We start from the raw sequence: 14,234 nt of genomic DNA on the forward strand, positions 1-14,234 counted from the left end.
ATGTTGACTATATGAGTGAGGCACGCCGACTCAGACAGAGAATAGGAGATAATTGCCCACAATCCCGCAGCGAGAGAGAGAGAAGAACCGTCAGCTCAGTTGTGATCACATGACACTCAGCAGACAAAGTGTATACATACTACTCGTACTGCAAGACCTCGCTCGTTTATCAAGTCAAAATTTATTAAAAATTTTTGCTCGTCTTGCAAAACACTCGGAAACCAAGTTACTCGCAAACCGAGGTACCACTGTATATAAATTGGTTTGCATAGATCCGTTCTGATATATATACATTGGTTGAGATACATCCGTTCAGATATATACATCGGTTTGAATACATACGTTCAAATATATACATTGGTTGAGATATATATATAGGTTGATATAAATTGGTTTAAATAGATTGGTTTAGATATATACATCGGTTCAGATACATCTGTTCAGATATATATATTGGTTCAAATAGATCCGTTCAGATATATACATCGGTTGGGATTTAGGGGCAGGCACAACGTGGCCACCCAAGTTTAACATCTCCCTTTCGCTTCATCATTGCTTCAACACTGTTGTCATTATTGCATGTGTTTTATACAAGTAGCATATGCCTGTCTGTTGTGTTTTGTTTCGTAAGCCGTCTTGGATGGGGGTCCACGGTTTCAAAGCACGTTTTTTCCTTATGCCTAAAAAAAAAGATCGTCCTGTCAAAATAAGAGACTCTTTCGCCTTCTTGACGTGAATCATCTTTAAATGAAATGCTGCGAATAAGGAATGGAAATCACCGCGTTGCTTTCTATCTTTCATGAACTAATGTTTTATGGCGTGAAAAAAATGATCACCCCTGACAGATACACTTAATCAGTAGTGTGTGCGACCCACGATTTGTGAGTTTGAGTGTGTGTGTGTGCGTGCGTGTACGTGCGTGTGTGGGTGTGCGTGTGTTTTCTGTGTGCGTGTTCATGTGTGTGGTTTTGTCAGTTTTACTATAAAAGCAGTTAAACACCTGCCATTTGTGAAGCAGGGATATTCTGATCATTCTGATTCCTGATCACTGATAAACATTCAGAAGAAACAGCGCTATTCTAATGTTTTCCTCAATAACATCCTTTCAGCAAACAGAACTAATGTCCTTGCTGAAACAGATCGCCCTTTAATGAAATGCTGCCAATACGGAATAACAGAAATCACCGGGCGGCTTTCGGTCAATGATAAACCAGCATCTGTTGAGGTGAAAAAATGGGAGGTACTGCAGTTGCTATCAATGCTTCCTGGTAACTCAGCTTTTGAGAAGAATCTGTTTCATGGGGTGAAAAATAATCGCCTTTGACAGATACGCTTAATCAGTAGTATGTGCGACCCACGATTTGTGAGTTTGAGTGTGTGTGTTGTGTGCGTGTACCTGCTTGTGTGTGGTTTTGTCAGTTTTACTATAAAGAACAGTTAAACATCAGTTATTTGTGAAGCGGGAATATTCTAGTCATTTTGATCCCTGATCAACATTTAAAAGACACAGAGCAACTCCAGTGTTTTCCTCCATAACATCCTTTCAGCAAATGGGACTAAGTTCCTTCCTGAAGCAGATCGCCCTTTAATGAAATGCTGTCAATATGGAATAACTAAATCACCGAGCAGCTTTCGGTCAATGATAAACCAGCGTATCTTGAAATTGCCCCTGACACATACACTTAATCAGTAGTGTATGCGACCCACGATTTGTGAGTTTGAGTGTGTGTGTGTGTGTGTGTGTGTGTGCGTGCGTGCGTGCGTGTACGTACGTGTGCATGTGTATCCTTTTGTCAGTTTTACTATAAAAACAGTTAAACTCCCGTTACTTGTGAAGCAGGAATATTCTGATCATTCTGATCCCTGATCACTGATAAACATTCAGAAGAAACAACGCTATTCCAGTGTTTTCCTCCATAACATCCTTTCAGCAAATGGGAGTAAGTTCCTTGCTGAAGCAGATCGCCCTTTAATGAAATGCTTGCAATACGGAATAAGAGAAAATCACCAGGTGGCTTTTGGTCAATGATAAACCAGCGTCTCATGAGGTGAAAAAATGGGACATACTGCGATAGCGATCAATGCTTTCTGGTAACTCGGCTTTTGAGAAGAATCTGTCATGGGAGGGACAAGAGGGAGCGAGTGAGGCGGGTGCATTGAGCCGGGGTGGGATGGAGCGGGGCAAGGAGACGGGTATCTGTGCGAGTGTTTTAAATAATGAAAGGAAAAAAAGTGCTTTGAAATCGAGGACCCCCAACCAAGACGGCGTACTAAACAAATAATGACAACAGTGTTGAAGCAATGATGAAGCGAAAGGGAGATGCTAAACTCGCCGCATTGTGCCTGCCCATAAATTCCAACCGATGTATATATCTGAACGGATCTATCTGAACCAATATATATATATGAACGGATGTATCTGAACCGATATATATATCTAAACGAATCTATTTAAACCAATATATATCCATCCATCCATTTTCCAACCTACTGAATCCGAACACAGGGTCACGGGGGTCTGCTGGAGCCAATCCCAGCCAACACAGGGCACAAAGCAGGAACCAATCCCAGGCAGGTTGCCAACCCACCGCATGACACACACAAACACACCAAGCACACACTAGGGCCAATTTAGCCAATCCACCTAACCAGCATGTCTTTGGTCTGTGGGAGGAAACCGGAGCGCCTGGAGGAAACCCACACAGACACGGGGAGAACATGCAAACTCCACACAGGGAGGACCCGGGACGCGAACCCAGGTCCCCAGGTCTCCCAACTGTGAGGCAGCAGCGCTACCCACTGCGCCACCGTGCCACCCTAACCAATATATATATCTCAAACAATGTATATATTTGAACAGATGTATTCAAACCGATGTGTATATCTGAACGGATGTATCTCAACCAATGTACAGTATTCCCTCGCTACTTCGCGGTTCACTTTTCGCGGATTCACGACTTCGCGGGTTTTTAAATACAAGTGATTGCCCGGCTATTGCGGAAGTTATGTTCCAGACCCATCAGCAACAGGAGAAAATCCGCGATATAGAAAGACCATATAAATAAACATTTTTATAGTTTAAGCCTTAAAATATCCATCCCACATGCTTTAAACACATGTAAACTTATAAAACACACTTTGTTAACACATATGATATGTGGATGTCGGGCTAAGGATATGAGTAACATCTCACTATTATAAAACATTTTAACTTCACGCAAGACAAGACAGTGAGACAGGAAAATAGGTGATGTACACCTAAAAGCCTGATTGTACAGGCTTTTAAATTATTGACACGCAGAGGGACAAGCAGCACAAAGCCAGCACAAAGTCCACTTCTCTTTAGCGTTCATTCAGCTCCCCACCCCCTTGACAATGCGAAGTGGACTGCGCCTCCGGGGAGGGGGGGTTTGGGCGAACGTGCGTTCAGCCCTCACACACACACACACACACACCCCCACACACACACACACTCCTTCTCCTCCTTCCGAACGCGCAGAGCGACAAGCAGGCATTTTGGCAGAAGCAGTACAAAGTCCATTTCTGCTCTGCTGAGAGTTCAGCTGTCCCCTTTCACAAAGCGAGTGCAGACACATTGACGTCTGATCGCTGCGTGCAGTGTGCAGTGTTTAAGAATGCAGAAAGTGTTTAAGAGCATAGGAAGTGTTTATAAGAGCGTGGGAAAGGTTAACAAGAGAGTGAGAAAGGTTTATAAGAGTGTGGGAACGGTTTATAAAGCCTTAATAAATATAGGTCGCTACTTCGCGGATTTTCACCTATCGCGGGGGGCTTTGGAACGTAACCCCCGCGATAGGTGAGGGATTACTGTATATATATCAGAACAGATCTATGCAAACTAATTTATATATATCTCAATCAATGTATCCCAACCAATGTATATATCTGAACCGATATATATATTTGAACGGATGTATTAAAACCAATGTATCTGAACCGATATATATATATATCTGAACCAATGTATATATTTATGAACCAATCTTTTTTTCCTGAATGGCCCCTCATAACATACATATATATATATACAGTATATATACAGTATGTACATATATATACATATATACAGTATATTTATATATAAATATATATATATACATATATACAGTATATATATATATATACATATATATATCTATAATAATAAAAGGCAAAGCCCTCACTGACTGACTCACTCACTCACTGACTGACTCACTCATCACTAATTCTCCAACTTCCCGTGTAGGTGGAAGGCTGAAATTTGGCAGGCTCATTCCTTACAGCTTACTTACAAAAGTTAGGCAGGTTTCATTTCGAAATTCAAAGCGTAATGGTCATAACTGGAACATATTTTTTGTCCATACACTGTAATGGAGGAGGCGGAGTCACGTATCGCGTCATCACGCCTCCTACGTAATCACGTGAACTAAAAACAAGGAAGACATTTACAGCACGAGTCACACGCGGGAATGAAGGTAAATGACGTTAATTTTTGACTGTCTTTTAATACTGTGTGAGCATACATATTAACACATGTGCAATTAAACGTGTGCATTTACGTGCACGGGGTGATTTCTGAGGCTTAAAAGCTCACCTTTTATCAAACGCGGGAAGAAAGGTAACTGACGTTGTTCACTGTCTTTTAATACTGTGTAACCATACATATTAACACATGTCCAATTAAACGTGTGCATTTACGGGGTGATTTCTCAGGCTTAAAAGCTCGCCTTTTACTAAAAAGGTAAATGCAAAACTATTTTCAATCAGTTTATTGAAACGCTCCCGTTAAGGATTGCAATAACATATTCGCGAGATAAAACAACGAAGTAGGGGGAAATGGAGGAACAGCCGCAAACAGCGAAGAGCAAAAAATTAATTAAACAATTGAGAACGGAGCGAGTTAAGCATACAAGCATGTTCATAAGGGAAACAAAGCACGGTGTAAAACGTAAGTTTAAATTAAGTTTATAGTAACGCTCCCGCTGCGGATTGCAATAACATATTCGCGAGATAAAACTTTAATGAGAAGACACGAGGTATAAACGAAGCACACGCCATGGCGCAACGTTAGGGGCAACAGTTTCAACCATTCTATGATCTGCTTCTCGCAACTGAAAGACGGCACATGGCGGATGTTAGCCGACTTGCTGACCGCAACGTTAGGGGCTTCAACTATGGCGCTGACGCAACATCTCAGTGCCAACACTTTGCAGACTGTACTTAAAAGACACGTCCTCCTCACTGGACAGTTAAAAACACCAATCAAACTAACGATGACATCAAGTATTACCCAATCAAAAGTAGGAAAGGAGGCATCTTCATAAAATGCGTGTGGGATGATTTGCATGAGACGCTGCTTTAAAAAAAAAATGATAAAAAAAATACGGGATAAATCCCGTCCAGTATTGATTCAAAACGGGACGCGCAATTTCATTCTCAAACGCGGCACGATTCCGTATTTTAAAGGACGGGTGGCAACCCTACAGTGCCAGGTAACCACCCATACAATCAGATTGTGATTCAGACTAGGAATGCAATGAATGTAATTACCCCGATCTACATACAAGGCGAAAGTCTTGCAACATTCAAAGATGATGGTTTGGGATAATTACTGCTTATTAAGTACAACATTGAACATAAAAGAGCTTATGAAGCCTTGAACCGAAAAAAGCAAGATCTCAGAGATCGTAAAAAAAAAAAAAAAGGAGGTAATGTCGTTTTACTCGCTGTAGATTTTAGTCAAACATTACCAGTTATTCCACGAGGGAGACCAGCAGATGAACTCAACGCGTGTTTAAAATCCATGCTTCTCCCACGGTCGGTTATATGTCGCGTGTTCTCGGGTAGGTATACCAAAAAATGTATACATTTAAGCATGTAATGGGCAAAGAAAAAAATGAGGTATACCCGAAGGCACTGCAGTAGTACTCAATGTAACTTTACTTCTTAAATGTTAATGTTTTACTGTTTAATAATTTATACGCTTCTTATATATTGTTCAAATTCTTTTATCAAAATACCAGTGACAGCGCAATGCACGATAACATGGAGTGAATACACCATACGCATCTGCCCACGGCCGCCCTGGTGTGCGCAGATAGGAGTTGATTCTAAAATAAAATAAACATAAAAAGAGTAATACATTCATCACCCATAAAGCGGATAGCAGACGTGACGTATTATATGTGTACCACATTTCAAGTCAATACGTGAAACGGTTTGCAAGCTACATGTGATTTAAAATCCTGGACAGACCAACGAAAAGCCACGGTAGCAAATTATAGAAGAAGATTTTACTGTTTAATAATTTATATTTATATGAAATGTGCTTCTTATATATTACGTCATATTCTCATATGATAATGATGTTAATGTTGTTTATATTGATTTCTATGTTATTGTAAGTGCATCTATGTGTGTATATGTATGTATGTATGTGTATATATATATATATATATATATATATATATATATATATATATATATATATATATATATATATATATATATATAAAATATATATATAAAAAATATATGTGTATATGTATATATAATATATCTGTATATGTGTGTATATGTGTGTGTATATGTGTATATGTATATATATATGACAGCATCACTCATAACAATGACAACACAATTACATTGACAATCATGTTACGTTATTTTTAAAATGTTTCCTTTACTTTTTCATAACCTCTTTAACACACTACTTCTCCGCTGCGAAGCGCGGGTATTTTGCTAGTATATATATATATATGAAAGGACGCACTATCTTACTATCACTATCACTATATATATATATTCTCTTCCATTCATATACAGATATATATTATATATATACACACACATATATATATACACATACAGAGATATATATATATATATATATATATATATATATATATATATATACAGTATATATATGAAAGGACGCACTATCTTTGATATATGCACATACTGAATCGACAGGACACACATTCAACTGGGACAACGTAAAAGTAAAATTTAAGGCCAGTACAAAAAGCGCCAGAGAGTTGGCCGAGTCTTGGCTATCAGATGAAAATGCCATCAACAGACACTTGGACATAAACCCAGCATATGCCAACTTAAGAAGGACATATGCACTTTAATTTAACGATACACCCCCCCCCCCCCCACCCTTTGATCATACTGACTTAGTCACCTCCACCCACCCCCCACTGAATGTGTTGCTATATATTGCCTTTGATTCTTGGAAGTCTAAGCATTATCCTCTGATGAAGACCCCTGACAGGGGTTGAAAGCTCAGGAATAAAACTATTTTATGATACGTGATTCGTTTTTTCTCCCTTTGTGGATCTCCAACTGCATATAATATATGTGTATGTGTGTGTGTATGTATGTGTATATATATATATGTGTGTGTGTATGTATGTGTATATATATATATATATATATATATATGTTGATATGTGTGTGTGTATGTATGTGTATATATATATATATATATATATATATATGTTGATATGTGTGTGTGTATGTATGTGTATATATATGTGGATGTGTATATGTATATATATATATGTAGATATGTATATATATGTATATATGTATATGTATATATATGTTTATATGTGTGTGTGTGTATATTATATATATAAAAGACAGCAACACTCATAACTGACAACACAATTACATTGACAATCATATTACGTTATTTTTAAAATGTTTCCTTTTCTTTTTCATAACCTCTTTAACACACTACTTCTCTGCTGCGAAGCGCGGGTATTTTGCTATTTATCTATATATATAAAGGAGAGTTGGGATCCGAGAGACTGTGTTTGTGTGTTTGTGGAGGGATGGAGAGTTAAGGCGGGTGTTGGAGTCACGTGATCATCTCCCCTCCCATTCACCTCATTTCATTCACTTCATTTCGCTCCAAGCTGAGCTCCGCAGCTGGCGCGGTCTTGCTGTTCTTGATTTCCTTTTCACATGGCCAAGTATACGTTGCATGCTCAAGAGTAAGCTCAGCGCACAACTTGGTCATATTACAACCGGAGGGGTGAACTGACAACATGGTATACAAAGAGATCCTTAACAAATAATTATTGGTATAATTTCCCTCAGTTTATTATTTAAAATTTTAAAGCAGTACTTCGCCGCTGCAAAGCGCGGGTATTTTGCTATATATATATATGACAGCAAAACTCATAACAATGACAACACAACTACATTGACAATCATGTTATGTTCTTTTTAAAATGTTTCCTTTTCTTTTTCATAACCTCTTTAACACTCTACTTCTCCGCTGCGAAGCGCGGGTATTTTGCTAGTATATATATATATACAGTATATATATATATATATATATATATATATATATATATATATATATATATATATATATATATATATATATATATATATATAGGCGGCACGGTGGCACTGTGGAGCACAGCTGCCTCACAGTAAGGAGACCTGGGTTCACTTCCCGGGTCCTCCCTACGTGAAGTTTGCATGTTCTCCCCATGTCTGAGTGGGTTTCCTCCAGGTGCTCCGGTTTCCTCCCACAGTCCAAAGACATGCAGGCAATTGGCAATTCTAAATTGTGCTTGGTGTGTGGGTGTGTGTGTACTGCGGTGGGCTGGCGCCCTGCCCAGGATTTGTTCCTGCCTTGTGCCCTGTGTTGGCTGGGATTGGTTCCAGCAGACCCCTGTGACCCTGTGTTAGGGTATAGCGGGTTGGATAATGGATGGATAGATATATACATATATATATAATAATAATACATTTTATTTATTTGTAGGCACCTTTCTAAACACTCAAGGACACCGAACAATAAACAAAACACAGATTATAAACAAAAGTAAAATACAAAAGTTAAAATCAGACAGAGTACAATTGTAATCAAAGAGAAAAAGCAGTCTTAAACAAATGAGTTTTAAGTTTAGACTTGAAAAGTGAAAATGATTCAATATTTCTAAGCTCAGGTGGTTGTGAGTTCCAAACTTGGGAAGCAGAGCAACTGAATGTTCTGCTCCCCATAGTGGTAAGACGGACGAAGGGGTCAGTCAAGTGGATGGAGGAAGAGGATCTAAGGGTACAGCAGGGAATGGCAACATGGAGGAGGTCAGGCAGATATGGAGGGTCAAGGTTGTGGATAGCCTTAAAAGTTAATAGAATACGATTAATGTTAAGCAAGTGGAAATATGAAGACTGGGAGATGTTATTGATGTGGGACTGAAAAGATAAAGTACTGTCAAGGATGACACCCAGACTCTTAACCTGTGGGGAAGGGGAGACAGAGGAATTATCAATAACAAATGAAAAGTTATCAGTTTTGGATAATGTTGATTTTGTACCAATGAGGAGAACCTCAGTTTTGTCACTATTTAATTTAAGAAAATTTGAAGAAAACCAGGATTTGATTTCTGCTATGCAATCAGTAAGTGAGGAGGGTGGAAAGGAAGCAGTAGGTTTGCTAGTGAGATAGAGCTGGGTGTCATCAGCATAACAGTGGAAGCTAATGTTATATTTACGAAAGATTTTGCCAAGGGGAAGGAGGTAAATAATGAAATGGAGGGGTCTCAGGACAGAGCCCTGGGGCACACCTGAAGTAACAGCGGCAGATTGGGATGTGAAAGTTTTAAGCTGAACAAACTGAATGCGGCCTGAGAGGTAGGATCTGAACCAATCTAGTGGAGTGTGGGTAATGACAATTGAAGATAATCTATTGAGAAGAGTTGTATGACAAATAGTGTCAAAGGCTGCACTCAGAACAAAGAGGATGAGAATAGTAATTAAACCAGAATCAGCTGCCATAAGGAGGTCATTAGTAATTTTTATAAGTGCCGTTTCTATACTGTGGAGGGGACGAAAACCAGACTGGAACTGTTCATACAGATTATTTTGAGATAAATGAGAATGAAGTTGAATAGCCACTGTTTTTTCAAGAATTTTGGAAATGAAGGGTAGATTAGAAATAGGACAAAAATTACTGAAATTAGTCTCATCAGCACCAGGTTTTTTCAGTATTGGGGTTATTGCAGCAGTTTTAAAAGATGAAGGAACAGTACCAGTAGTGAGAGGAGAGTGGATTATAGCAGAAATAAGAGGGACCAGAGAGGGGAGGCAGGCTTTGACCAGAACTGTAGGGAGGGGGTCCAGTTGACAGGTGGATGGCTTAGACTTACAGACGAGATCTGAGATTTCTGAGAAAGTATGAAGCTGAAATGAGGAAAATGAGTGAGTTGGTGGGTGAAATTCAAATGAAGTACTGGAGGAATCCATACAGAGAGACTGATGAATCTTTTGGATTTTTTCATTAAAAAAGGACATAAGGGAATTGCAAAATTCAGTTGAGTAAAGGTGAGAAGGTAAAGAATCCGGGGGTTGTGTGATGTTGTTAAGTAGTGAAAACAATGACTTGGTGTTTCCTTCATTGATAGAAATAATGAGACATACACACATATATATATGGAATATATAAGAAGGAATCACAAAGACCTCATAAAAGTTTTGGGGGTAGCCACCCCATATACTTCAAAATAATCAAAGAAATGAAGTCAAAATTGTCTTCTCAGACAGAACTCAATACAGAACTGAAGTAAGTCTAACAAAGTTGCGTCTATATACAGTATGCTCTTGAGGAGTACCGGGACCGGAACTGAGGTCAGGAGCGTAAGGCAGGTCTTCCTGCTGATGGTCTGCAGATGAGGAAAGAGAGAAAGTGTTACCTGACAGTGTCGACTCCTGGTCCAGCAGATAATCATATTTATTCTGGCCCATAAACTGTCCTCTGATCACAGGTGTGCCAATATATATAAAAAACCAATGATGATAGACAGTTTATCAAGTTATACAAGAAAGCAGCTTTGACTGTACTAATTATTTCTGTCATTTGACATGCATTTGTAAGGTAATATAACTGGTTTTTAATTTCCAGGTGTACTGCACTCTTTTTTGTACAGTAATGCTGGCTAACTCCAGATTTCAAAAATTTGTTCATTTCGTATGATGACTAAAATTTTAAATTAAAAGAGTATATACGTATTTAGCAACTCTGAGAGCTCTTAAGTTAAATGCTGTCCAGATCAGGGAAGTTATTTGGACTGTGTTCATCTCATGTTCTTTGTAAAGTTTTTTTAGTGCACTCGTAGAATTTACCAGAGTTCTCTTTTAAGTGATTTAAATATAGTATTTTATTCCATTTGTCTCTCTCTTTCTGCTTAAGTTATGATGCAATCCAGTATCTTTTCCTGAAATAACACAATTTTTATGCAGTTTTTAAACTTTTGTTTTCATTTATTTAAACTGGTGCCTTGTCTCTCATTATTGGATTCTTACGGAGTGTTTTCTCTATTGATGCTAATAAATAAGTGTTTCATTATCATCAACTGATTTCTATGCAAATTATTATGAAATAGATATCTCATATGTTTGATATAACTTAAGAATTTACTGCATTTTTGAATGAATACAGTACAATAAATACTAGTTGCCATTGAATTTTAATGCTTTCATAGGAGAGAAATTTAAACAAACACAGCAGCATGAGAAGAATTCCATTGAAGAATCATATGGGCGTGAAGTGAATGAGAATAACAGAGAAAAGTGAGTAACATATATTCTGTATTGTCTTTATGACAGATCCTAGAAAGTGATGCCTAAACGTTTAATTTCTTAAAATGCTTGTTCTTTATATTCATTATTAAATCATAAGAGAATTAAATAAAACAATCAAAAACAGTGGGAGCTGCAAACTAATGCTGTAACTAAATTGGCCTAAATACAGTATGAGTGAGCTGTTACCTCACATGTGAATAAGCCCTATGAATGACTGGGTCCTGTTTAGGGTCGATTCCTGTCGTGTACTTGATCCTAACGGAATAAGACCTGGATTCACACAACAACAGAATAAACAAAGCAGATTTCAGAAAATGGATGGATTATATACATGTGGCTGCAACAATCCTTCACTGAGGACAATCTAAGGCTATCATCAAATCTTCCAAAATATCCATTTTGTCCCGTTTGTTTCATTTTACGCAAGTGTTAAAGGTTTAATTAAATTCTTTCATAAATCAATTCTGCTTATCTTCGCCCTGGCATAACTTCTAATATCTGAAAGAACAATTTATCTTTTGTATACCTTTATTGTATTTTGAAATTATTTTGTTTAGTTAATTTAATTGATTTCAATATTTTTCTTTTTGTACATTGATGTATCTGCATGTAATATGTTACTTTCAGTTTTTACATTCTCTGAGTATTTCTTACTGTTTTACACAGGCCATATGACCTTACTTTCTAATAGCTTTATAACAATTACTTCATTTACCTTAGAAAAAAAAATGTAGTCAACAATAATCCACCAGGTTCTTTTAAAAATGCTGATGTAATTTAAAAGTAAATTGTGAATGTTTTTTTTTTTTTTGCATATAAAACCTAAGATTGCCAGCATGTGGCAACAGCCATAATGTACAAGAGGATTTCACCTCACGCCATGCTTCAGTGACTAAGCCAGTCTCAAATTGCCAGTTATTGGCTGAAAAGGTACTATTACCCTTTCTCTGTGCATTATAATGTGTTTTATGGAATAGCTATCTTTTTATTCAACATTAAGTTAATACACATGATACAGGCATGTTTTGAATTAATACTATTTAAATATATTCCTTCTTTTGCCTTTTGTGTTAATGAATTCTTTTTATACCACACTTTTATTGCCTGTATTTTGTCCACTGTACTGTACAAGTTGCTGCTTTCTGACTAAACATTTCCTGTTTCCTTTTGGTATGTTTAAGTGAGAATGTATTTTAAAGTCAAATGAGATAAATTAGATTTAGTCTTGGTGATACAGTGCCAAAGAGGTTGGCACTGCTGCCAGATAACTCCAGGAACTGTGTTTCTATTTCCTTTATGGTCACTGTGAGGATTAACCTAATCTCACCATGTCTCCATAAAAGAACTTCTCTAAATATTCAGATTTTCTCTAAAAAATGTATGTATTAATTAAAATAACAACCTTCATTGGGTTGGCATGAATGGTTATAATTGTATGTCTTGTGATTAAATATAATGCTGTCTTAAGATTGGTTCCTGCTGGTTACTGGTTGTTGTGGAATAAGTTCTAGATTTTTATGGAAAAAAGTGAGTTCAGAAAATATACAGAAAGATATAATTACTGTAACTTGCTACTATAAAACAACAGAATCTGATAAGGAAAAGTATAGATCACTTGTCTTAAAAGATAAGTTGGTGTTTTTCAGGTTGAAGTTATTTCTTCACAATTGTTATATATTAATTTGCCACATGACATTGGGGTCTAAACTGAAGCATTTTTTTTACATTAAAAAAAATATCTACCCTGCTCTTGTGATTCATAATGGAGGTAAGAGACACTGGGATCCACCATTAAAACAAAGCATCAAAGCTTCCAAAATATGTTATTTTTTCAATCTAAGAGTATTACTGAGTATTGATATGCAGCTTGAAATTGCACACACAATGCCTCGCAGTTAGGAGACCCGGGTTCGCTTCCTGGGTCATCCCTACGTGGAGTTTGCATGTTCTCCCCGTGTCTGCGTGGGTTTCCTCCTGGTGCTCCGGTTTCCTCTCGCAGTCCAAAGACATGCAGGTTAGGTGGATTGGCGATTCTAAATTGGCCCTAGTGTGTGCTTGGTGTGTGGGTGTGTGTGTGTGTGTCCTGCTGTGGGTTGGCGCCCTGCCCGGGATTAGTTCCTGCCTTGCACCCTGTGTTGGCTGGGATTGGCTCCAGCAGAACCCCATGACCCTGTGTTCAGATTCAACGGGTTGGAAAATGGATGGATGGATGGATTTTAACCAGCTTCGGTTTAAATAAAATTGTGAAGAAATAACTTTGACTTGAAAAATGTTGATCTTAGCCTTTAAGCTTCATAGTGCACTTGTGAGGCCACATTTGTAATACTGTGAGCTGTGCTGGTGTCACTATTGCAAGAAGAACGTAACACTGCTAAAGAGTTCAATGAAAAGTATCTACAGTACACTTATTCTTAGACTGTGGAGTCTGAGCTATAAAGACAGAGCCAAATCAATTTATGTTACCTAAACAGATATTAAGGGTAAAAGAGATAAAGTGTTTAAAACTATGAGGGGAATAAGTAGGGTTGATGCAAACTGTTCTTTGAGGGCATGCTACATAAACATACAGTAATATAGGGGTAAATTGTGCATAGATGTAAAAATGTATTTTTCATATATAACTAGATAAA

At 37.6% G+C, this 14,234-nt stretch overlaps 1 protein-coding gene across 3 annotated transcripts in view; it reads left to right on the plus strand.

Moving 5' to 3' along the window:
* Positions 1-14,234, plus strand: part of mrvi1 (murine retrovirus integration site 1 homolog) — a 211,970-nt gene that overhangs the window by 58,786 nt on the left and 138,950 nt on the right. For 2 of the 3 annotated variants that reach the window (XM_028794872.2, XM_028794871.2), the window contains exons 4-5: positions 11,505-11,592; positions 12,432-12,534. The gene's annotated coding sequence lies outside the window, so the exon portion shown is untranslated. The remainder of the gene's footprint in view (positions 1-11,504; positions 11,593-12,431; positions 12,535-14,234) is intronic. The other variant, XM_028794873.2, reaches the window with a different exon arrangement.

Source organism: Erpetoichthys calabaricus, chromosome 2 (assembly GCF_900747795.2).
Source record: "Erpetoichthys calabaricus chromosome 2, fErpCal1.3, whole genome shotgun sequence".
Taxonomy (NCBI): domain Eukaryota; kingdom Metazoa; phylum Chordata; class Cladistia; order Polypteriformes; family Polypteridae; genus Erpetoichthys; species Erpetoichthys calabaricus.